This window comes from Primulina eburnea, chromosome 1 (assembly GCF_022965805.1).
Source record: "Primulina eburnea isolate SZY01 chromosome 1, ASM2296580v1, whole genome shotgun sequence".
In the NCBI taxonomy this organism is placed as follows: Eukaryota; Viridiplantae; Streptophyta; class Magnoliopsida; order Lamiales; family Gesneriaceae; genus Primulina; species Primulina eburnea.
The window spans coordinates 16925991-16953859 of record NC_133101.1 but is presented as its reverse complement, the minus strand read 5'-3'; the positions used below and the strand labels follow the sequence as shown (position 1 = coordinate 16953859).

Below are 27869 nucleotides of genomic sequence, written 5' to 3'. Positions count from 1 at the left end.
CGCGTGCTACAAGTTTTTGTTGTCTACGCGGTTCCCTCCTCTTTATATACCCACAATTCAAGTTCCATTTTCTAACTCGTACGCATCGAATTCTCCTGAAACCTTAAACTTCTCGAGCTGCCGAAAAAGGGATGTCGCAATCTTGCTGTTTCAGGTGCTTGGGGTGGCGAAACACCGATAGTTTGATGTGGCACACGGACCTCAAGCCGCACGCGTCTGGAGACTTCTCGATAGCGGTGGTGCAGGCGAATTCCAGCCTGGAGGATCAGAGCTAGGTGTTTACGTCGCCGTCCGCCACCTACGTCGGAGTTTACGACGGCCATGGTAGGCCGGAGGCTTCCCGCTTCGTCAATCGTCACCTCTTCCCTTATCTCCACAGTAAATTCTTTCTCTGAATTTTGTTCGGTATTGTTGTTTTTTTTTTGTTTGGGGATTGTGGGTTTTTGTGTTTCCATACGCGAAGTTTTAATTTTGTGTTCATGGCAGGGATAGTTGGGTTTTAGAGTAATTTTTTGTGAATATTTTTGAATCGCAGTGCAAGACGATAAGTTTAAAACAAAGTTTGTTTATTTTTACTCTGTTTCCTGTAGAATTTGCCACAGAACATGGGAGGTTATCGTCAGATGTAATAAACAAGGCTTTTAATGCGACAGAGGAAGATTTTACTCACTTAGTTAAGCGATCATTGCCACTGAAGCCGCAGATTGCTTCGGTGGGATCATGTTGTCTCGTTGGTGCAATTTCAGGTGGTGAATTATATGTGGCAAACTTGGGAGATTCAAGAGCTGTTCTTGGTAGGAGGGATTCGATGGAGATTATAATTCGGTTGTTGCAGAACGATTGTCGACCGATCATAATGTGTCGTGTGAGAATGTGCGAAGAGAGGTCGAAGCTTTGCATCCTGATGATTCACCTATTGTTGTCTATTACCGAGGAGTTTGGAGAATCAAGGGTATAATTCAGGTAATCCTTGCATATTCCGATAGCATTGAAGTCTCCCTTAAAAGTGCATTGGAGTGTAGAATCTAGATTTGGCTTTGGAGTTTCTCATTACATCGCTCGAGTCAAATCCCTTTCGGGAAAATCTAAAACAAGTTTTAGTTATATTAAGTGTGTGAACAATCTCATCAGCGCCAATATCGTTCCAATGGTTTTTGAGAATTGGCATCCGCCCAAAATTGTTTGTGTTTAAAGGGATTTGTCTTGGCAACTCTTCCAAGAATCAAATTCACTGCCTGGTTAGATGTACTACTTTTATATTCTTTCATTTTCGATCACAATTATGAAGAACTCAAATTGGAAATCTCCAACCACCATCTAGAAGGTCCACTTTTTCAACGGTAGGTGCAGCTATTGTTGATTCTCCAATGACTGCCATCTTCCATTCACACCCATTAACATGTGCAGAATATCCTCTATAAATAGAGGCTTCAACTCGTTGTTTAAATCATCTCATTCCCAGTTGAGGAATCCTAATCCCAAGTAGAGGAGAGCCTTGAGAGTGCTGCGAGGATCTGAGAGTTTTTATTTCTCTCTGTAAATTAAATCTATGAATTGAATAGATTGATTTTTCTCTCAAATTATTTTGATCTTTGATAGTTTAATTCCCAACAAGTGGTATCAGAGTCTGGTTAGAGGTATTAGCCATCGAAGGAGAGCTCTTTGTGAAAAATTCGATTGCGTTAAATTGTCTGAAATCTTGTTTTGATTATACCACGACGTAGCTCTCGTTCCCACGAGTCTACCGGTATTTTCAAATCGAAAATCGGACATCAAACGAATTTTCTGTGATTTTTCAAAAGTTCTTTACGAAGAAGATGATGAACAGTGCTCGCCACGTCATTGCAACGTAAGCGTCCAGTCAGTGCCACGTCATCAGCACTATTCAATTTTCTGAAAATTGCATTTTGGTCCTTATACTTTCTGCTCGTTTCAAAATGGTCCTTTATCTTTCCTAAAGTACAGAATGGCCCTTGAACTTTTGGTAATGACTTAGAGACCACTGAACTATCAGAAAGTTATATAGTGATCCCAAAATTTTCAGCAATAGAATTTCTGACCCCGAAGTGCCTATTCCATCATTTTCGGCCGTTCCGGACACAACGGTGTACTCCGTTTTACGAGATTCAGCTCCTATTTTGATAAATAAATATTTAAGATGACCACAGAAGAGTCAACATCATATTCTGGAGCTATGATTATGCTCACGACAACCAACTACACGCTGTGGAAACCTCGGATGGAAGATCTCCTCAACTGTAAAGATTTGTTCGATCCCGTAGAATTGAAAGGTGAAAATCCTGATCCAACCAAAGCGTCAGAGTGGAGGAAATTAAACCGGAAATCTATTGGTCAAATCCGACAATGGATTGATCATAGTGTCTTCCACCATGTTGCATAGGAGACAGACACATATGCTCTCTGGAAGAAGCTGGAGGACATGTACCAGGCCAAGACCGCTCGGAATAAAGCCCTGTTGATGAGGCGGTTAGTCAATATGAAGTTCAAAAGTGGAACTTCTGTTGCCGAGCATACCAGTGAGTACCAGAGTCTGGTAAATCAATTATCGTCTGTAGAGATACCGCTTGGAGATGAGATGCAGACACTCCTACTTCTCAGTTCACTTCCTGATAGCTGGGAAACACTTGTAGTTTCTCTTAGCAACTCGGCTCCAGATGGAAAACTTACCATTTCCATGGTTAAGGATGCCTTTTCAACGAGGAGGCCAGGATATAGGCCTATCAGCCACACAATGATCCCGAGATAAACAACAGTGCCAGATAACAACGGATATCAACAATGGGCCAACAAGAACGATAGGGCTCAACATGAATGTCATAACTATATGCCCGATGCTAAATGCCAATAATATGTCATAATAATAAAGATAGATCACAACGAAGGCATTTAACAATTTATAACAGTCAACAATTCATAAACATGATCCATGTAACACAGAATGATAATTAAACGTAATTTATGTTTTACCGTCGTACGTTACCAAGCTGTAACATACCTATAACAACTTGGCAATTCCAATAACAGCTTCACTTCAAGACTCTCGGCCTAAACAAAACCACAATAAGTCGATCATGAAAACTACATTTCATACCAATGTCCGATTTGGCACAAAAGAACATTAAATTCGTATCTCACTCAATATTAACTCAAATCAATATCCGCCAACTGGAAATGAAAGATAACTCAATTATCTAAGTTTCTCCAGTTGAAACCATCTTCATAATCTCAGTATATTACTCTCACAATTTTCAAGAACACACTGCCACTCAACAGATTTTCGGACAGAATCTCGTACTGAGCAGTTTCGGCAAAATGAGTAAATTCTTAATGTAATTTAACGAAACTTATATCATTACGAAGAAAATACATAGCTCTATAACTTTTATTTGAATCACAAGTCCAGAATCCGAGCTCAAAATTGACAAAAACTCGAATTACAGTAGGTGTCCTGCACAACACACTTGAAGATTTTGATTTGACACATTTTGGTAGAAAAATCATATCAAATTCGTTTCTTATCGAAATTTGATGATTCTAGTGGCTTTGAACAGCTAACATAAAGCCCTACAAAGTTTATTTAGATTATTTCTACAAATTCAAGCTACAAAAATCGCAGCAACCTAAAAACTCTCACCCAAAATCGGAAGAATTCGTGCAGAAACAGAGCACCAGAACAACAGCTTCGATATACCAGAATCCTTGCTCAAACTTCGCGATTTCTGACTTTAATCGAAGCTTAGGATGTTAGGAAGACACCCCTTCAGACCGATAGAAATTTCGACGCCGGACGGAAGAAATATCGCGATTTTCCCGCAGTTGCTCCAAGGGTGGCGAAAATTTGGGTTTGGGAAAGTTTCTTTCTTCTCTTCCCTTTCTCGATTCTTCCTTCTTTTATTTGGTAAATTGTGTGTATGTATATGTGTGTGTGTTTATATATATATATATATATATATATATATATATATATATATATATATATATATATATATATATATATCTTGTGTATTTGGTTACTAAAATAGTAACTCAAGCCCATCTATCTCGGTCTGTATTTATTTTGCTCTCGTGTGTTATTTAAACTCTATATGTATTTTATATTGTTAAATTCTCCGATATTCTAAAATACATATCTTTAACACACTTCTAAAATTTATTTGGCATAAATAATTATTTAAATTTACAACTCAATAATTATTCTAATTATGGCAAAATTACCGGATAATTAATTACAGGGCCTTACATTCAATATAAACCTTCGTGATCTTGGTTGGTCTATAAGTGTAATGCCCGAGATTTGATGTGTTGTTAATCAAAAATGATTCGTTGATTAATTGATGTGATTATAGACAGAACGGATGAGACCGGGGAAGCCGGAAAGAAGTTGGAATTTTGTTTGAGGAAATGAGCCTCGCGCATATGCGCGATCAGATTGGGCGCATATGCGCGGAATAGGCAGAACACCTCGCGCATATGCGCGACATGTATCGGCGCACATGCGCGAGGGTACCCGAGAGTTGCAAAGAAAGCTGAAGGACCTCGCGTATATGCGCCGAATGAGGGCGCTCATATGCGCGAGCTACCATGATACAGACGCGCCGACATTATGTCTCGCGCATATGCGCCGAAGAGGGCCGCGCATATGCGCGAGACGTGTATTGCAAAGGAGTGAGCCACCTAGCTTTGGCATGCAATATTATATATATATATATATATATATATATATATATATATATATATATATATATATATATATATCAAGCACGATTTAGCCTCAGAATTCAAGAAAACAGGAAGAAAGGTTTTGGGGAAGTTTTAAGTTCGTGAGTTTAGAATTCGATTTGCGAATAATCCGTTCGTCCGATTTTCAATCCGACTTCGGTATAGTGATCCTCTCATTACAGACTACAACTGGACGTAAGTTTTGTTACGTTTTGTTATGTCTTGAAATTATGATGTTGTCAGAATCGAATATGATTCATATATGATGTTCTTGACATGCTAGACATCGTAGAATCAAAGACAGATTGAAAAACAGATTGATTATGAAATTGTTATGAATTTCAGAGTTGATTGGGTTGAGATATGATATCAGATGTGTATCATTATTGATCATGAGTTACAGGAATTGATATGTGTCGATTTGTATTGCTGGGTATATTGAAATTGGGCAGTTATGCTGTTGAAACAGAATGTGATATAGTTCTGATTATATCCAGAATCGAGTGAGGGAGGTATTGATATTGTATTCCTCGTTATTGTCATTGCCAGATTGAGTATTGACAGACTTTGAGTTCGAGACTTCGACAGATTCAGAAAGACGGAAAGAAATGTATAAATAAATGTTGATTCGGGATTGCACAACTCGAGTTAAATTGACTTGAGTCTCCCAAAATCACATACTGAATGATTGTTGCATTTGATATTTGCAATTTTTGATATTGATATGCTTATTCTATTGATTATAGCAAAGCATGAGTTAGAGTTGGGCAGAACCGCCTAGTCTTTGACAGAACCGTCATGGCAGAACCTCCAAGTCACTTTACTTTTGGATATATATCGATAGACTGAGGAGAAGACCGACTCCTATTGCAGATCTTCGATATAGATAGCCAAAGTCTGGGACTAAGAACGTACCACCATCTAGCTGGGGTAAAGTAGATGGGAGAACGTTGCGCTCTTATTCAGATTGGGATCCCTAGATCAGGATGAGTGGAGTCAGAGTCTAGGAGTCACAGAGTGTGATTCAGAGTTTGTATTGATACATGCTTTTCAGATCTGATACATGTTATAGATATGTGTTTCATGCTTTTATATATGTTGTTATATGACTGCATATTTACATTGTTTATACTGGGATATATATCTCACCGGAGTTATCCGGCTGTTGTCGTGTTTGTATGTGTGCGTGGCAACAGGAGGGACATGATCAGGGTCAAGAAGATGAGGATAGATCGTGATTAGAGTGGAGACTACGGACTTCGATGTAAATAGGGTTGAACACTTGATAATTAGTTGTTGAACCTTAGATATAGATGAATGTATGTTGTATAAGATTTATACTTTTATACTGATATGTATATTAGATTGATTCCATTACGTTCCGCACTATATTTTTTTAAAAAAATTAGACCCAGATTAATTATATTGATCCAATTATCCCAATAACAATTAAGAAGATGATTAGCGTCCGGGTCTCCACAACAGGTGGTATCAGAGCGATAGATCCTTTAGATTGAGATAGGAGCTAGTGAGCGGGGTAGATTGAGTTTTCTTTCCTGCTTTTGAATGCTAGCATGTCTTACTGCTTTAATACATGTTACTTGCTTATCTGATTTGATATGGTAATATGTTTTATTGAGAATGGATCAGCACCGATTCTAGATCAGCAGTAAGATGATCGGAGGAGGACTGAAACAGAATTGTGGTATTTGTTACTAATCCATTTGATTATCAGATATGCCTCCGAGAAGAGTACCAGAATAGGGTAGTACTTCGAATCCTCCAATGGACGTTACAGTGACACCAATGGAAACACTGTTGAAGAGGTTTCAGTCATTTAAACCGCCAACCCTGAAAGGAACAGAGACTTCTGTGGAATGTGAAGGCTGATTAGATGACATAGAAATGTTGTTTGAGTCTTTGGATTACACAATTGAGCGGAGAGTGAAGCTGATAGGACACCAGTTACACGATGTGGCAAAGAACTGGTGGATCACAACCAAGCGGGCATTAGAACATCGAGGTAAGACTATTACCTGGAATGTGTTTAGAACTGAATTTTATCAGAGGTTCTTTCCAGTGTCGTACAAGAAAGAAAAAAGGGCAGAATTTGCCAATTTGAGACAGGGGCAGTTAAACGTTGAAGAGTATGTGACTAAGTACTCCACCTTGTTGAGATTTGCTCCACATGTTGCTGAAAGCGAGGAAGCTACTGCTGATCAGTTCATCAATGGCTTGAACCCCGATATTTTTACATTGGTGAACATATGGCGACCGAATAATTTCACTGATGCCCTGAACCGAGCCAAAAGAGCAGAAGCTAGTATGATGAGACAGAAAGGAGCTTCGTATGTTCCTCAAATACCGAGGCCACATCAACCTCCTTCCAGATTTGAGGGTGGTAGCAGCAGTATTGGAAAGAAAGATTTCTTGAAAGCCCGAGGAAAGCCGTTCAAGAAATCATGGAGCAGTTCTTCTAGCTCCAGTGGTTCCAAACAGAGTTATACTGGACCTTACTGCAGAACTTGCGGAGGGAGACATCCCACTGAGCAATGCCAGGGAGTGACTGGTAGCTGCAACGTTTGCAAACAACCGAGACACTTTGCTAGAGTGTGTCGACAGAGAGGTTCCCAAAGATCTCAGGGAGCCGAATCATCTGGATCAACGGCACAGACTGATAAACGATCTGCTGTTGTTCATTCATTTCAGCCAGCCCCAGCTCAGTCACAGCAGAGGCCCGGAGGTAGCTAGACAGTGAGCCAGCCTCCTAGACAGCAAGCCAGAGTATTCGCAATGATAGAGAAGCAGGCAGAGGAAGCACCAGATGATGTCGTTGCAGGTAACTGTTTTATTTCTGGTTACCCTGCTTATGTATTGATTGATACTGGTGCTTCTCATACATTTATTTCTGAGAAATTTGCATTGAGTCATGCATTGCCTATTGAGTCATTATCGTCTGTAGTGTCTGTCTCTTCTCCATTGGGGACATGTTTAATATCAATGAATTCTGTAAAACATTGCATACTACAGTATGATGGGCAGGAGATTGAGTTAGATTGCATTGTACTTGGGTTGTCTGATTTTGACTGTATTATCGGGATTGATATGCTGACCAAGTATAGAGCGACTGTTGATTGTTTCCACAAGATTGTGAGATTCAGACCAGATATGGCTGACGAGTGGAAATTCTATGGTAAGGGTTCTAGATCAGAATTCCTTTGATATCCGTATTGTCTATGACTCGATTGTTACAGAAAGGAGCAGAGGGATTCCTTGTCTATTCAGTTGATTTACTGAAATCGAGTCCATCGTTGGCAGATCTGCCAGTGGTGTGTGAGTTTTCTGACGTCTTCCCAGACGAGATTCCGGGATTGCCTCCGATCCGAGATATTGACTTCAGCATTGAGTTGATGCCCGGTACAGTACCGATTTCTAGAGCTTCGTATAGAATGACACCGATTGAGTTAAAAGAATTGAAAGATCTGTTAGAAGATCTACTGGCCAAGGGATACATTAGACCGAGTGTTTCTCTTTGGGGTGCTCCAGTATTATTTGTGAGGAAGAAACACGGTTCTATGAGATTATGTATTGATTACCGGCAACTGAACAAGGCAACGGTAAAAAACAAATACCCTTTGCCTCGTAGTGTTGATTTTTTTGATCAGTTGCAGGGTTCTTCTGTATAATCCATGATTGATCTGAGATCTGGATATCATCAGCTGAGAGCCAAAGATTCTGATATCTCAAAGACAACATTCAGAACCATGTATGGACACTATGAATTTATTGTCATGCCGTTTGGTTTAACGAATGCGCCAGCTGTATTTATGGGATTAATGAACCGTGTCTTTCAGAGATATCTTGATGATTTTGTTATCATATTCATTGATGATATTTTGATTTATTCAAAGAATGTGATTGAGCATGCTGAGCATCTGAGAACTGTGTTGGGAATTCTGAGGGCTGAGAAAATATATGCTAAACTGTCGAAATGCGAGTTTTGGTTGAGACAGGTTGTATTCTTGGGTCACATTATATCCGGAGATGGTATATCTGTTGATCCCAGTAAAGTTGAGGCGGTGATTTCTTGGCCGAGACCGACATCAGTGCCCGAAATTCGCAGTTTTATGGGTTTGGCAGGATATTACCAACGATTTATTAAAGATTTCTCGAGTATTGCCAAGCCTATTACTCAGTTGACTCAGAAGAATGCTCCATTTGTTTGGTCTGAAGAATGTGAGACCAGCTTTCTTGAATTGAAGAAAAGATTGACCAGTGCACCGATACTGACTATCCCCTCAGGTACTGGTGATTTTGTGGTTTACTGTGATGCATCTCACCGAGGATTGAGTTGTGTTCTAATGCAGCGAGGACATGTTATCGCTTATGCCTCGAGTCAACTGAAACCACATGAGACTCGTTACCCAATCCATGATCTTGAATTGGCAGCCATTATCTTTGCTCTGAAGATATGGCGACATTATCTTTATGGGTAAAAGTTTGAGATTTATTCTGATCATAAGAGCCTGAAGTATCTGTTTTCACAGTCAGAGCTGAATATGAGACAGAGAAGATGGCTTGATTTACTGAAGGATTTCGATTGTGAAATCAAATACTATCCGGGGAAATCCAATGCAGCAGCGGACGCACTGAGTCGAAAGGTATGCTCTTTATCCTTATCGACAATTGGCGTTTCGAATATGATTGAAGAATGCTGTTTGTCTGGATTAGTATTTGAGACAAATTACAGACCGATGAGATTATATGTTGTTCAAGTTGAACCAGAGCTGATTTCAAGAGTTAAAGTAGCTCAGAAAAGTGATCAGAATGTTCAGAACTCAATATCGATGGTTAGAGCAGGGCATCGATCTGAGTATCAGGTACGAAAAAGTGTACTGTATGTGAATGATCGTCTGGTTGTGCCGAATGTTTCAGAATTGAAGCGACAGATTTTATCAGAAGCACACAGCAGTCGATTCAGTATTCATCCTGGTGGCAGAAAAATGTATAATGATTTGAAAAGACAGTTTTGGTGGAAACAGATGAAAGCTGATATTGCCGAGTTTGTATCAAAATGTCTGAATTGCCAGCAGGTGAAAGCAGAAAGAAAGAGACCAGGAGGACTATTACAAAGCTTATCTATTCCTGAATGGAAATAGGATGACATTTCCATGGATTTTGTGACGAAGCTACCGAGATCTTCTCGAGGTTGTGATGCGATTTGGGTCGTAATTGACAGATTGACCAAATCCGCATGTTTTATTCCGTACAAGATGACATACCGACATGACCAGATGGCATAGATATATGTCAGAGAGGTGGTTAGATTGCACGGAGTGCCGAAGTCGATTGTTTCAGACCATGATCCTCGGTTTACTTCGCACTTCTGGCAGAGTTTACAGCAGGCTCTAGGTACGAAGTTACATCTTAGTACCGCATATCATCCACAGATCGACGGACAGTCAGAACGGACTATCCAGAGATTGGAAGATATGCTTAGAGCTGTAGTGCTGAATTTTAGCACTAATTGGCAAGATGCCTTGCCACTTTGTGAATTCTCGTACAACAACAGCTATCAGACGAGTATTGAGATGACTCCTTTCGAGGCGTTGTACGGTAAGAAATGCAGATCCCCTCTGTATTGGGACGATATCTCTGAAGTCCCTGAGATTGGACCTGATATAATCAGAGATATGAAGGAGAAAGTGAAGCTGATACAGAAAATAATGAAGGCAGCCCAAGATAGACAAGCCAAATATGCCAATGTGCGACGTAGACCATTGGTATTTGACTCGCATTACCACCTTCATTATCTGGGATACATGATGTCTTTCATGTATCATTATTGCGGAAGTACATGCCAGATGCTTCACATATTATTCAGCCAGACGAGGCCGAACTTGATGAAACATTGAGTTATTTTGAAAAGCCGATTCAGATTCTTGATCGGAAGGAAAAACATCTCAGAACGAAGATTATTCCACTTGTGAAAGTTCAGTGGAGTCGTCATGGCATTGAAGAAGCTACCTGGGAGACTGAGTCTGATATGAGACAGAGGTTCCCAGCTGATCGAGCCAAACTTGCACAGTGAATAATCCCAAAATTTATTTTATAAATGAAAGCTCGATTTAAATATCGCAAGTGCACGATAGTCAAGTTATAATAAACGTAAGTGAATACGAGTACCGTTCCACAAGGACTGTGTTACACTATTTTTATTTTCAAGTAAAATTTCTTTAGCAACGATAAAATGAGTTGATGATTAAACTAATGTAAATTAAACAACTAAAATAATTAAAATGCAAAGAAAACGTATTCAAGAAAGCAATGATTAATTTGGATTAAATCAAATGAGAAATGAATTTGTTGGGAATTAGCAGTTCACCTACCACTCGTGTTTAAATAATTACACTCGACTTTTACTCGTGCATTCGACGGAATTCCCTAGACTAATTAATATACTCTGTCGAACTATATTAATACTAATCAAAAACATGCAGTACTCAAGTGTCCTCAAATATTTAACAGTTCAAGATTTCATTACATTCTATGGAATCCACTAGCTTTCATTCGGGTGAACTATCACTATCGACACGTATCCAATTCCGTATATCTACTAAAATTGTAGATCCGTGGTTTATACTATTTGATTCTATTGTTAATTATTATATCGAAATCACCAACAACATGAAATAATCAAAGGAAGTTAGCTAGGCTTCGATTGAAACAAGAACGAACAATAGCATTAACAAATCACTAATAAAAACGTCGAGAAATAATGTTAAACACCGAGTACGGGGTAGGATCCCCTCAAATCCCAACAAATCTAGAGTTTTAGCTACTGAAATTCATGATAAAAATCACAATCAATGTAAGAAATAAAATACTGAATAATGAAAATACTAAAGATGACGATGGATGACGGCCACGACGCGTGGAAATCTCGAGGTCTTCGAAATCTCCTTTTCTCCTAGCCTCCTCTCCAAGAAAAATGATGAAAAGTCTGATAAAAGATGAAAAACGGCTGCTGATCTCGTGTGTTAGGTTTTGGTGTAGGATAGAGTCCCTAGAAATTTGGAAACAAATCTTTCTCAATCTCGCTTCTCGCTAGGGCGGTATCTTTTGACCGCCCTAGCGAGAGGTCCTCGAATAAGCTTCCTCGAGTATGTCCCTGGTTTCGCTGGGGCGGTCACTTTTGACCGCCCTAGCGAGACACTTGCGCAAAATAATCCTCGGCCAGACCACAATGCTCGCTGGGGAGGTCACTTTTGACCGCCCTAGCGAGACCTCTTCGATATTATGCGAAAGTTTCTCCCACTTTTTGGTTCAATTCCTACAAAATAACCATAGAATACACGAGATCCGTCAAATGCTAAATAATGCTAAAAAAATGCAAAATTCAACTAAAACAAACTAATATGATGCATGAACGCGACTCAAAACCAACACTAAAAACACGTAAAAACGAGTCCTATCAACCCTTTCATACTAACCTTTTGCTCGCCCTCGAGCAAAATAGGCTAAAGCACGAGATTCTAAACAAACACAACAACCACAAAATACTCAAACAAGAAATAACCAACACAAGTAAATGTCCATGGTGAGTTAACAACTGTTATGCTCATGCCTCAGCGAACTTTCCCACATACAAATCATAATCAAGTCAAATCGCAAACGAATACTCATTCTCATCTACACATAAATCTCGACACTAATTTGAACGTGTGTGTGTGTCATGATGGGTCTAGTAATTTGTATTTCAAATAGATCAATCATCAAATCATGCGAGTCACTCAATTAACACTTCAAGACAAGTCTCACTAGCATGCACCCCCGTGTCCATTTATCACTAACCATAAGTTGAACTTTATTCAATTCTTAAGTGCAGATAAGGGTGTCGAAAAGAAGGAAAATAAGCTCAAGTGGCTAAAAGTCGGGAGTACACCGATCATTTTCATTGTGCAATCGTCAAGACTTTTCGTCTGACTTTCCTCGTCTCCTTACATCTCCAACTTTTAGCCTAGGAATAGAATTTCATTCATTTTATTTCGGCTCCCCCTCACCTTACATCTCCACCATTTTTTTCTCTTTCTTTTTTTTTTGGCTGCACAATTTTCATACATGTACTCCCTAGGCTAAGAATATATAACCTTGGATTACAGCTGGTTAGGAGTATGATATTTTTATTCAGTGCATTGAAAAAGGGGGTATATGTAAAGTTCAAGGCAAATCAAATGTTCTCATTCAAGGTCCCAATTAGTGACTTATTTTCACGGGTTTACATGCTAAATCAACTCATAAATGATGCCTTTCAAGTTAACCACACAAAACCTTCAGATTTCACCATGATTCCTACAAAATTCTAGTCCCCGCACATATGTGCTCAAAAAGTTCAAACTTTGTACCAAAATTCATGCTTTGACAATTAAGAGTACCATTCATGAGATGATCCAATCAATACTTTTGTATAGTATCAATTCAACATCATCATTGGCTCATAAACTATTTCTTCTCACCATAAACAACACCAAACATGCAATACTATAACGTAATAAAAAACAACCAACTCAACACAAGCACTACTAACAACCTACCCCCCCCCCCCCCCTCATACTAGAGTTGTGCAATGCCCTCATCGCACAAAACGAAACAAACACTAAAAACATAACAACTCATGAATGTAAATGCAAAGACAGAATATGCAAAATAAAAAGAAAGGGGAAACAGTAAACTCCCCTGATCAAAAATCATCCTCCTCCTCATTCTCTGGCGGTGGAACTCCCTCTGCAGCTGCTGGGAGAATAGGATAATGGTACTGAAACTGAAGGGTGGCGGGTATGCGGGTGTAGGTGGCTGTCCGGAAGTGTCGATGCCCAAATGAGTTGAGATCCCCTGCACCAGGTATTCGATGTTCTGAATGTGAGCCTGATTAACGGCCTGGTACTCAGTCTGATAAGTGGCCCAAGCGCCCAATTCGTCGATGCGATCTCGCATGGAACGGCGGCGTGGCTACGGAGGTGGTGGTGCATGTCCTAAGGCCGGAGGTGGTTGAGCTACTCCCCCATAATCGAAAAATACCTCCTCGGGCAGCTCAGCCTGTCTTTTCTCCCTCTTGGATCTATAAAGAACCTCATCAATGGCTCTCATCGGCGGTAACCACTCATCATCATCTGCAAATATCACCCCCGCTCGGGCACACAGCTCAGTCACTATCGTCGGGAAGTAAAAAGCCAAATTGCTGCTATTTATACACATGTTAAGCTGTCCGAAAATGAGCCTGCCCACATCAATCACCATCCCAGTATAGATGGCATAAAGAACAACTGCCCGCTCACGCTGCACATCACTCGTATGACCGACCGACATCAATCTCTTAGACAAGAACGCATACCACAATGCCGCGTCCACTTTCAAAAATTTTTCAAGAAAAACCGTATACGTCCCCAGTTGTTTCCACGTGGTGCCCGGATAACAGAGTGTGCGAATGATCAAATCATAATCCGGGTTAAACACCCACACCTGAAACACCGAATCATCCACTGCCGGTAAACCCAACATGTCATTGATCGTCTCGGAATCATACGGGACTAGATGTCCCCTCACAAATGCCTTATGCTCATTCCCCTCCGGAGCATTGACATAGAATTCACGCACAACCGGAACCACTGCTGCATTCGGTTGTGCCACAAAGGTAGTCCACCCTCTTCCTGCTACTTGGAACTCCGAAAATTGACCGATAATAAACGAGCTAAATCCACGCTCAGGGATTGGTTTCCTATGAAGTCTAGCATGCTCAAATCTCTCCCTAGATTTTTCATTCACAAACATAGATGGAGTGGAACGAGAACTAGAAGCACCATGACTTACCTTAGATCTTTTGGGTGCCATTGTGGAAAATTGGAGAAGAGCACAAGTAGCCCGTAGTAGGAAGATGTTTTCTGGAACTTGGTGTCGGTCGGGAACGGAAGAGGCGACCGGAAAAGAGCGGCGGTGGCCGGAAATCGTGGGTTCGCCGGAGAGTTGAGTTCTTGACCGTAAAAATCGCGTCTTGGCACTTGGTGAAGGTGAGGGTGCACGATTGTACCTGAAATTTTGTGAGAAGAGATGAATTGAGTGAGATTGAGAGATTGGGAGCAAAAAATCGGGAAAGGGGGTGAGGGTTTCGAAGTGGGGAAGAAAAGAGAAGAGGAAAGTTTTTATAATCTGCGCGACTCGCTAGGGCGGTCAAAACTGACCGCCCGAGCGAGAAGTTTTCGGAAAAAAATTTTTTTGTTAATCTGCGCGAATCGCTAGGGCGGTCAAAATTGACCGCCCGAGCGAGAAGTTTTCGGGGAGAAAATTTTTTTTATCTGCGCGACTCGCTAGGGCGGTATATTTTGCCCGCCCTAGCGAGAAGTTTTCGCAAAAGACTTTTTTAAAAAAACGAGTACCCGCTGGGGCGGTCAGTTTTGAAAACTGACCGCCCGAGCGAGAAGTATTCGGGAAAAAATTTGAATGCAATGCCATGCAACTACCTAAATGCAAATGATGCGATTAATAACTAAAAAAATATAATCAAAATCAATATAAGGAATAGAAGTAGTTCTCAATTTATAGTCTAGAGCTCTACTTTTCACCCATGTCCTCAATGACTGTAATGGAGCCGAGTGACTCCAATTTGTGGCTCAATTGTGCCACCGATATAGTGCTTCAATCTTTGAGCGTTCACAGTAAATGTCCCCTCCTTGCCATCATGTAACACCGCTTCACCCACTTTGAATTCCCTTCTTATAATGTGTTTATCATGGGCTCGTTTGGTGCGTTTCTTGTAAGATAGTGCAAGATCATAAGCATTTCCTCGAAACTCATCTAACTGATTCAATTGCAGCAATCGTTTTTCACCTGCAAAAGCAAAATCAAAGTTTAGTGCTTTGGTCGCCCAATATGCTCTATGCTCTAATTCTACTGGTAAATGACATGCTTTACCAAAAAGCAACCTATATGGTGTAGTGTCTATAGGTGTTTTAAAAGCAGTACGATAAGCCCACAAAGCATCATCTAACCGAATGGACCAGTCCTTTCTATTCACATTAACTGTCTTTTCTAGAATCCTCTTAATTTCTCGATTGGATACTTCAACTTGTCCACTAGTTTGGGGATTGTATGAAGTGGAGACCTTGTGGGTGACACCATATTTGCCCAACAGTTTATCAAAAATTTTGTTGCAAAAATGGGTGCCACCATCATTTATGATTGCACGTGGTGCACCAAATCGATTAAAAATATGTTTCTTCAAAAATTTTAACACCACTTGTGCATCATTAGTGGCACAAGCCTCTGCCTCCACCCATTTAGATACATACTCCACTGCCACCAAAATATATTTTTTCGTGAAAGAACTAGGAAACGGTCCCATAAAGTCTATCCCCCACACATCAAAAACCTCACACTCAATGATATTATTTAAAGGCATTTCGTGACGGTTAGAGATGTTACCTGTCCGCTGGCATTTATCACAATGTAGCACATAAGAACGAGCATCTTTAAAGAGAGTTGGCCAATAAAAGCCACTTTCAAGTACCTTGGATGCTGTCCTTATTGGTCTGAAATGACCACCTACCTCACGGTCATGGCAATGGTTGAGAATTCGATCAAACTCTTCCTCCGCAACACACCGTTTTATCATGGAATCTGCACAAATTTTAAACAAAAACGGTTCCTCCCAAAAATAGTATTTCACGTCAGAAAAGAATTTCTTTCGTTGGTGAAACGATAGGTTTGGTGGAGGTGTGCCTGTGATAGGAAAGTTAGCGAAATTTGCATACCATGGACAAAGTTTCATCTCAAGCAATTGTTCTTCCGGAAACCTGTCATCTATATCATCATCACTGCCCTTAATTCTAACATGCTCAAGCCTAGACAGATGATCAGCAACTACATTTTCCACACCCTTTTTATCTCGAATCTCGAGATCAAATTCTTGCAATAATAAAATCCACCTAATTAACCTAGGTTTCGCATCTTTCTTAGCAAGCAAGTATTTGAGGGCAGAATGATCTGTATACACAGTTACTTTAGACAGAACAAGATATGAATGAAATTTATCGAAAGCAAATACTATAGCAAGTAATTCCTTTTCAGTAGTAGCGTAATTCAATTGAGCATCATTTAAAGTCTTACTTGCATAGTAGATGGTATGAAATACCTTGTTCTTCCTTTGACCCAGCACCGCACCAACAGCTGTATCACTAGCATCGCACATCACCTCAAACGGTAACTCCCAATCAGGGGCAGTCAGAACAGGTGCTGTCACCAAGCTTTCCTTGAGTATCTCGAATGCGTGCAGACAAGCAGAATCAAAATTAAATTCAACATATTTCATCAACAAAGAGGATAAAGGTTTAGCAATTTTAGAAAAATATTTAATAAAGCGCCTATAAAAACCAGCATGCCCTAGGAAACTTCTAACTCCTTTTATTGATGAAGGTGGTGGTAAGTTTTTGATTACTTCCACCTTGGCCTTTTCGACCTCAATTCCATTCTCTGATACCTTGTGTCCTAACACAATCCCCTCTTGAACCATAAAATGACACTTCTCCCAATTTAACACCAAATTGCTCTCTTCACATCTAATTAACACCAAGTTCAAATTCTCTAGACATTCATTAAATGAGGAGCCAAAAATAGAGAAGTCATCCATAAAAATTTCAAGGAAATTTTCAGTCATGACATGAAAGATAGCGGTCATGCATCTTTGAAATGTTGCAGGTGCATTGCATAAACCAAAGGGCATACGTCTAAACGCAAAAGTACCATAAGGGCAAGTGAAAGTAGTTTTCTCTTGGTCCTCAGGTGCAATTGTGATTTGATTGTATCCCGAATATCCGTCTAAAAAGCAATAAAATTCATGACCTGCTAATCGTTCAATCATTTGATCGATAAATGGCAAGGGAAAGTGATCTTTACGGGTTTCATCATTCAATTTCTAATAATCTATGCACACACGCCAACCCGTAACAGTTCTAGTGGGAATCAACTCATTTTTTTCATTAGTAATAACAGTAATCCCACCCTTTTTAGGCACAAATTGTACAGGACTTACCCACGCACTATCAGAGATAGGATAGATAATACCTGCATCCAGAAGTTTAATTGTTTCAGCTTTTACTATCTCTTGCATCTTTGGATTTAGTCTCCTTTGTGGTTGTGCTAGAGGTGAGTATTTATCTTCCATCAGAATTTTGTGCATGCAGATCGAAGGACTTATCCCTTTTATGTCCGACACCTTCCAAGCGAATGCTCCTTTATGCTCCTTAAGGACTCCCATGAGCTTACTCTCCATATCATCTGTCAAAGAAGAGGAAATAATAATAGGCAATTTATCATTTTCTCCTAAATATACGTACTTGAGATGTGAAGGTAGTGGTTTGAGCTCCAAAGTAGGGGGCTCCTCTAGGCTTGACTTTTGAGGCATTAAATCTTTTCTGTCTCCCAATTCCTCTAGTCTAAGCCTCACTTGCTTTCTCCAAGGTGGAATGGCATTCAAGTGAGCTACCATCTCCATCTTGTCCTCGTCTAGCTCGTCCTCCTGCTTTTCAGTGGTGAGAGTGGCCTCCAATGGTTCTTTCAATCCATCCTGCATAAAATCACAAACAAGAGAATCCAAGACATCAATACGAAAGCAACTATCATTGTGCATTGTGTGCTTGAGAGTATTGAAAACATCAAAAATAATTTCTTCTTCTCCAACTCTCAGTCTCAATTTCCCCTCCTCAACATCAATCAGCGCTTTCCCTGTAGCCAGAAACGGTCTCCCTAGGATTAAAGGCATCTCTAAATCTTCTTCCATGTCAAGTATCACAAAATCTGCAGGAAAAATGAACTTATCCACTTTCACCAAAACATCTTCGATAATCCCACGTGGATACTTGACAGATCTGTCAGCCAGCTGCAACGATATCCTAGTTGGCTTGGGTTCACCTAATCCCAGTCTCCTAAACACAGATAAAGGCATCAGATTAATACTCGCACCAAGATCACATAAAGCTTTATGAAAATTAATGTCACCAATAATGCAAGGTATAGAGAAACTCCTTGGATCTTTTTGCTTAGGAGGCATCTTGTTTTGAACTAAAGCGGAGCAATTTTCAGTCAAATTCTCCGTCATATGATCTTCTAGCTTCCGCTTATTTGCTAAGATATCTTTCAAGAATTTTGCATAACTTGGCATATTCAATAAAGCATCAGCAAAAGGAATGTTAATATGCAATTTTTTAAATATCTCAAGAAATTTACCAAATTGTGCATCTAATTTAGCTTTCTTCATTGCTGCAGGAAAAGGTGGAGGGATAACAATTTTATTCTGTGCAATAGGTGTAGGTGTAGAGTTAGAAGACTTACCTCCTCGATTTTCCACCTCATCCTCACCGTGCTTGGTCTTTTCCTCATTAGACTCGAGTGTTTTTCCACTACGCAATTCCACCGCCTTCACATGTTCTCTTGGGTTAGTTTTCGTGTTGCTTGGCAAAGCTCCTTGCTCCCTATTAGCAATCAACTTAGCCAATTGTCCAATTTGATTCTCTAACCCCTTTATGGATGCATCTTGGTTCTGAAATCTTGTCTCTGTTGCAGAAATAAATTTAGTCATCATTTGCTCTAAATTGGACTTCTCCTCCCGAGGCGGTTCTGGCTTGAATCATTGGTGCATCCCATACGGTGGACCTCTTTGTTGGCGATTTTGGTTGTTTTGACCTCCCCATGAAAAGTTTGGGTGATTCCTCCATCCCGGATTATATGTGTTCGAGTAAGGGTCATTTCTAGGACGGTTCTGGAATCCCACTTGTTTTACCGGTGCTCCCTCAGGCACATAGAATGGATTGCCATCTTGGCAATCCTGCACATCATGCTCACCCCCACACTTATCACAGAAAATTTCTTGCAGATGCATAGCCGACCCACTCATGTTCATCACATCAATCTTTCTATTCAAAGCCTCTAACTGTGCTGAAACCGCCGACAAATCATTAACTTGATTAACTCCAGCACCTCGTCTCTGCCTATCAGACTGAGGATGATAGCTACTAGCAGCCATCTCCTCCAATAACTCATATCCTTCCTCCGCCGTCTTTCTCAGTAAGTTACCACAGGCAGCAGCATCTATCATAGTACGGTTAGGAGTAAGCAGACCGTAGTAGAAAGTTTGAACAACTAACCCAAGAGGCAGCTCATGGTGTGGACATCTCCTGAACAAGTCCTTGTAGCGCTCCCATGCCTCGTAAAGTGACTCTTGCTCATATTGAGCAAAAGTAGTAATGTCGGCTCTGAGCTTCATAGTCTTCGACGGAGGAAAGTACTTGATCAGGAATGCCTTTGCCATATCCTCCCATGTAGTAATAGACCCTACAGGCAAACAGTGAAAATGGAAATAAACGCAAACGAACAGCATCATCAGACACGCCATTAAACTTAAAAGTATCACAAATTTCAAGAAAGTCAGCTATATGAGAATTAGGGTCGTCAAGTGCACTTCCCCCAAATTGGACAGTGTTCTGAATCATCTGAATGATAGCTGGCTTGATCTCAAACTGATTAACTCGAATGACTGGTCTTACGATGCTTGGACGTGCTCCATCAAGAGACGGCTGTGCATAGTCCAACATCGGTATACGCCTTGGCTCCTCTATTTGTTGATCGCCTTCCATTCTTTTCTTCGCTCTTTGCTGCTGTAGTCGACGTCTAGCTGTGCGTTCGATCTCGGGGTCAAAAGGCTCAAGCTTACACTCGAGTGATCTTCGCATGCACCACAAGAAAATTCTGCAACACAATGAGAGTATCAAATAACAATAAAATAAATAATACTAAAGAATTTAAATGAAAAATAAAAATTTGTGAATCAACAGTCCCCGACAACAGCGCCAAAAACTTGATCGAGCCAAACTTGCACAGTGAATAATCCCAAAATTTATTTTATAAATGAAAGCTCGATTTAAATATCGCAAGTGCACGATAGTCAAGTTATAATAAACGTAAGTGAATACGAGTACCGTTCCACAAGGACTGCGTTACACTATTTTTATTTTCAAGTAAAATTTCTTTAGCAATGATAAAATGAGTTGATGATTAAACTAATGTAAATTAAACTACTAAAATAATTAAAATGCAAAGAAAACGTATTCAAGAAAGCAATGATTAATTTGGATTAAATCAAATGAGAAATGAATTTGTTGGGAATTAGCAGTTCACCTACCACTCGTGTTTAAATAATTACACTCGACTTTTACTAGTGCATTCGACGGAATTCCCTAGACTAATTAATATACTCTGTCAAACTATATTAATACTAATAAAAAACATGCATTACTCAAGTGTCCTCAAATATTTAACAGTTCAAGATTGCATTACATTCTATGGAATCCACTAGCTTTCATTCGGGTGAACTATCACTATCGACACGTATCCAATTCCGTATATCTACTAAAATTGTAGATCCGTGGTTTATACTATTTGATTCTATTGTTAATTATTCTATCGAAATCATCAACAACATGAAATAATCAAAGGAAGTTAGCTAGGCTTCGATTGAAACAAAAACGAACAATAGCATTAACAAATCACTAATAAAAACGTCGAGAAATAATGTTAAACACCGAGTACGGGGTAGGATCCCCTCAAATCCCAACAAATCTAGAGTTTTAGCTACTGAAATTCATGATAAAAACCACAGTCAATGTAAGAAATAAAATACTGAATAATGAAAATACTAAAGATGACGATGGATGACGGCCACGACGCGTGGAAATCACGAGGTCTTCGAAATCTCCTTTTCTCCTAGCCTCTTCTCCAAGAAAAATGATGAAAAGTCTTATAAAAGATGAAAAACGGCTGCTGATCTCGTGTGTTAGGTTTTGGTGTAGGATAGAGTCCCTAGAAATTTGGAAACAAATATTACTCAATCTCGCTTCTCGCTAGGGCGGTATATTTTGACCACCCTAGCTAGAGGTCCTCGAATAAGCTTCCTCGAGTATGTCCCTGGTTTCGACCGCCCTAGCGAGACACTTGCGCAAAATAATCCTCGGCCAGACCACAATGCTCGCTGGGGAGGTCACTTTTGACCGCCCTAGCGAGACCTCTTCGATATTATGCCAAAGTTTCTCCCACTTTTTGGTTCAATTCCTACAAAATAACCATAGAATACACGAGATCAGTCAAATGCTAAATAATGCCAAAAAAATGCAAATTTCAACTAAAACAAACTTATATGATGCATGAACGCGACTCAAAACCAACACTAAAAACATGTAAAAACAAGTCCTATCACCAGCTTTATTTCACTGATGTGAGTATTTTTATTAAGCTTCTATTCTACATTCCTTATTGTATCTGATTTGATATTTGATTGATTACCTGTGATTTCGAGGACGAAATCGAATCTTAGGGGGGTAGAATTGTAATGCCCGAGATTTGATGTGTTGTTAATTTAAAATGATTCGTTGATTAATTGATGTGATTATAGACAGAACGGATCAGACCGGGGAAGCCGAAAAGAAGTTGGAATTTTGTGCGAGGAAATGAGCCTCGCGCATATGCGCGATCAGATTGGGCGCATATGCGCGGAATAGGCAGAACACCTCGCGCATATGCGCGACGTGTATCGGCGCACATGCGCGAGGGTACCCGAGAGTTGCAAAGAAAGCTGAAGGACCTCGAGCATATGCGCCGAATGAGGGCATGCATATGCGCGAGCTACCGTGATACAGACGCGCCGAGACATTATGTCTCGCGTATATGAGCCGAAGAGGGCCGCGCATATGCGCGAGACGTGTATTGCAAAGGAGTGAGCCACCTAGCTTTGGCATGCAATTTAAATATATATATCAAACACGATTTAGCCTCAGAATTCAAGAAACAGGAAGAGAGGCTTTGGGAGAAGTTTTAAGTTCATGAGTTTAGAATTCGATTTGCGAATAATCCGTTCGTCCGATTTTGAATCCGACTTCGGTATAGTGATCCTCTCGTTACAGACTACAACTGGACGTAAGTTTTGTTACGTTTTGTAATGTCTTGAAATTATGATGTTGTCAGAATCGAATATGATTCATATATGATGTTCTTGACATGCTAGACATCGTAGAATCAAAGACAGATTGAAAAACAGACTGATTATGGAATTGTTATGAATTTCAGAGTTGATTGGGTTGAGATATGATATCTGATGTGTATCGTTATTGATAATGAGTTACAAGAATTGCTATGTGTCGATTTTTATTGCTGGGTATATTGAAATTGAGCAGTTATGTCGTTGAAACAGAATGTGATTTAGTTCTGATTATATCCAGAATCGAGTGAGGGAGGTATTGATATTGTATTCCTCGTTATTGTCATTGCCATATTGAGTATTGACAGACTTTGCGTTCGAGACTTCGACAGATTCAGAAAGACGGAAAGAAAGGTATAAATAAATGTTCATTCGGGATTGCACAACTCGAGTTAGATTGACTTGAGTCTCCCAAAATCACATACTGAATGATTGTTGCATTTGATATTTGCAATTTTTGATATTGATATGCTTATTCTATTGATTATAGCAAAGCATGAGTTAGAGTTGGGCAGAACCGCCTAGTCTTTGACAGAACCGTCATGGCAGAACCTCCAAGTCACTTTACTTTTGGATATATATCGATAGACTGAGGAGAAGACCGACTCCTATTGCAGATCTTCGATATAGATAGCCAAAGTCTGGGACTAAGAACGTACCACCATCTAGCTGGGGTAAAGTAGATGGGAGAACGTTGCGCTCTTATTCAGATTGGGATCCCTAGATCAGGATGAGTGGAGTCAGAGTCTAGGAGTCACAGAGTGTGATTCAGAGTTTGTATTGATACATGCTTTTCAGATCTGATACATGTTATAGATATGTGTTTCATGCTTTTATATATGTTGTTATATGACTGCATGTTTACATTGTTTATACTGAGATATATATCTCACTGGAGTTATCCGGCTGTTATCGTGTTTGTATGTGTGCATGGCAACAGGAGGGATAGGATCAGGGTCAAGAAGATGAGGAGAGATCGTGATTAGAGTGGAGACTACGGACTTCGATGTAAATAGGGTTGAACACTTGATAATTAGTTGTTGAACCTTAGATTTAGATGAATGTATGTTGTATAAGATTTATACTTTTATACTGATATATATATTAGATTGATTCCATTGCGTTCCACACTATATTTAAAAAAAAAAATTAGACCCAGATTAATTATATTGATCCAATTATCCCAATAACGATTAAGAAGATGATTAGCGTCCGGGTCCCCACAATAAGTAATGATGTACCATATATCATCATGTTGTGCTACAAGATTTTCTTTCTTATCATCCAACCATCAAACTCTTATTTGGAAAACATGGAAATTTTGTTGAATGAGGTTGTTTTAGTATGCAGGTTCAGAGGTCAAGATAAACCGCTCTGATACCACTTGTTTGGATATGCTAGGTTTTTAGAGGAGGGGGTAAATGAACACCTAATGAAAATTTTGGTTGATTGACTTGGGTTAACAAAACACAGTCAATATATCAACTCGACAGATATAAAAGTCGGCAAGGTAATGTTGATGCGCAGAAATAGACTCGTGATCTCAGTTAAACCAAAATGACATTTAATTAAGCAATAATCAGCATAGTATATAAAGCCCTAAAGTTTTGAGGCAGTAAATTGTTTATGGAAGTTCAAAGATGATGCATTCTTTATATGTCTCCCCTTATTCTATTTCTAGAATAATTTTCACTAGAATGCTTTGGTGATTATAATCAATTTGCAACTACAAGCTTCAGATTTGACTTTATACATTTTCGTCAACCGAAACTCCTAGTCTATCAAATTTAAACAATTTGTGCAGAACGACTCTTCTCACAATTACAATTAGTTTAGAATAAATTCTAACACACACAAATGATCCTCAATTGATCATATATAACAAATATGTGGTAGTGTAGAATTCATCTTAGATGCACTTCGACGAGGAACATTGAAAATCGGCAGAAATTTTATGTGAATGCATGCAATGAATTTTTCAGATATTATATGTTCAAATGTCAATCATATTTATAGGAGATTATCAAACTTTCAAAGATAGGTTTCTTGAAATGGTATAGTCAGTGAATGCGTGAGATTCTTGCTCTATAACGGCTTCTGTAGTGTTGTCTTTTACCCCAAAACTATTCTCCGAAGTTATCTTATTGCTAATCTGAATGTTTGGATAATTGAGGAAAATATCGGTTTGGATAAAAGAGTTGTTGACTAGGAATCAGCAGACTTCAAATAATCGGTAGACTTGAAAATCATACACTTCCGAGTTCATTGTTAAGACATCTTGCCAATTTTTATACTTCACCAATTTTTACATTCTGATTATTCCGCACCAATTCGACTTAGATAATTTTTTTTATAAACTTGCCAAAACATAATTATCCATCATAGTGCATGTAAATCTATCTGGCACAAGAAACCAAGATGGTCACAGAAATCAAACTTGTTTCCTCTTCAGGGTAGTGGAAATAAGATATGCATTATCTGTACTATTTAAAGAGAAAGACAAAGATACGTTGTATTGTATTCTCCGATTCAATGGTACATCTGCCCCAACCGGCTATATTTATTAACGTTGGAAGGCTTCACCTATAAACAGGAGATCAAGCTCAAATGGCAAGGTGGCTGCATTTCCGACAGACAAAAAGAATTCAAGCATTCAAACATTATTCAGCTTCATTATAAGCACACTCTTCATAGTTTTATCGTATCAATTGTTGATTATTTTATGTTATCTATTCACGCTCTTCTTTTTAGAAAAGATTTATATTGAAAAAATTTGTGATTGTTCTCTATCAAAAAAAGTTGTTGAACAAATCGAAAATAGTGGTGTACTAGAAGTTTCAACTCAAAAAAAGTTGTTGAACTGGACTGAATTGGGTTTGTACAAAGATTGTAATGACCAAATCTTTTAGTAAAAAAAAAAAAAAAAAGATAAGACATGGAAACTTAGTCTTCGAACTTTCATAAACAAATTGTTTCATCTCTATGTTTACTTTGTGCCTTTATTTACTTTATTAGTTTGGTTAATAGAAAAATTATTTCCACACTTATATAGTTTTTTTTATCATTTCGAAGTCAAAAAAAATTATTGAACTTGTAAGTCAACTCAATAATCTCAAAAATTTTGAAAATATTTTAAAATATTTGTTTGCCCTCCTCTAAACTCATCCCCAATCCTAGCAAAAGTTTTATGGTATGTGCTCAATTTTATCAACACATGTTTGCATTTATTTGAAATCGAATCTAACAGAAATTTTGTTTAATTTCAAATTATTATATCTTTGTGAGAAGCTAACCTTATATTTAAATTCAATCAAATGGAATTTGAATTTGACTCTATTATTGAACTCAATAAGTTGATATATATATATATATATATATATATATATATATATATATATATATATATATATATATATATACTATTTTAGTAAGATTGAGACACTTAGAATAACTAACTTTGTTGTCATGGTCTGTTTTAATAATTATATATATTAATAAAATGTTAAAATTTTAATGCAAGTTATATATAGTTCAGTGGATATAGTCATTGTTTCTTAGGGTTTAGGTTATAGGTTCAATTTTATTGAATACTTTTTTTATTCTTTTATTTTTCAATTTATTTTTTAATTTATATTATCAAAATTACAGTATAGTCCCTCACTATTTTTTATAATTATATTTTGATCCTCATTTAAATATAAATTAAATGATTTATAAAAAATATTATACAAGTACGCAACGTGTGCGTCGGTACACTAGTATATATAATAAACTGGCCCCAACACTTGTGTAGCAAAATGGCTTTTACTTAGATTTTTTTTACTTTACGACTTGTAAGAATGTGTTTTTTGTGAGTTGATATTTGATAAGTTCTTTAAATTCATCTATAAACTACGAAAAATATTTTATAGAATATTTTAAAAACCTTATAAATATCAAAATAAACTGTTTGACAGCTAATTGCAACTCGTCTGAAAGAAAGTTGCAACCTCCCACTGAAAGAAAGAATAAAATTGTCTCCAGAAATTGAATTATATCCCGAAACTGTTGTTCTAAAATTCAGTAATGAAATCCAAAATACATCCAAAACTACCTTTTGATTCATATTCTTTTTCATAATTAAGACAATAAAAATTGTCTTTTTGATATTAAACATATCACCTTTTTTAAACCAATCAAAACTCACTGAAACCATACAGATAAAGGAGTTGCAGAGTTGGGCCACTAATGGTGGAAAAGACAAGATTTATTGGGCTAGTGTTTGTGACCATGGCCCACAATATTTTCGGGGCTGAAGGCCCAGATAATGATGGACTATGAAAGGTTTAACTCTCTAACACGGGCCTGAAGAAGAATATTCAGATAAAACATTATCGTCAATCATAGCGTAATTTAACTTTATCTAGACATCTTATTTATAAAAATAAAATAGGAAAAGGTGTTTTTTAAATTTTTTATGTCGTCAAATTTTAGTTTTAGTCTATTGTCGTTCTTTTTTTGAAAATTTTATTTCTTTTCCTGTGTGGCGCTGATGTGGAACTAACCATAATGTTGATGTGGGTAATCTCACATCAAATTAAAAAAAAATTACAATTTCCAAAAATCAGAAGATTTAAAACTAAAACTAAAATTAATTACATAGAAAACCAAACTCACAAAGTGGCAAAATTACAAAACCAAAAATATAATTTTTTTCAATAAAATATTGACACTTATAAATCCCTAAAACTTCTTACAAAATATAACTCTGGATAAAATATTTCCAACACCTTTATTTAAATTACAATAAAAATAAATAAATAAATTTCAAACCAAATGTATTGGTTAGATCAAATGAAATTATACTTTTGTAAAAGCTAATCTTGCAATTAAATTCAATCATATGGATTTGAATTTGAACTAATTAACTACTTTTAAACTCAATATAAAATTAATTACATAATGCCTTTTCCGAAAAACACAAAAATATTATATAATGGTATGGTAAACTTCCCGGGGCTTTTTTTAAAAATATTATAAATTAAAAAAATCATTATAAAAATGCTGCAAAATGAAA

General features: G+C 38.2%; 1 non-coding gene and 1 pseudogene across 1 annotated transcript; both read left to right on the top strand.

Moving 5' to 3' along the window:
- Window positions 1–25470, top strand: LOC140828598 (probable protein phosphatase 2C 63; annotated as a pseudogene).
- Window positions 19941–20047, top strand: LOC140815015 (small nucleolar RNA R71). Its single transcript, XR_012114237.1, has one exon. It is a non-coding gene; the product is annotated as a small nucleolar RNA R71 (small nucleolar RNA).
- Window positions 25471–27869: the final 2399 nt, after the last annotated feature.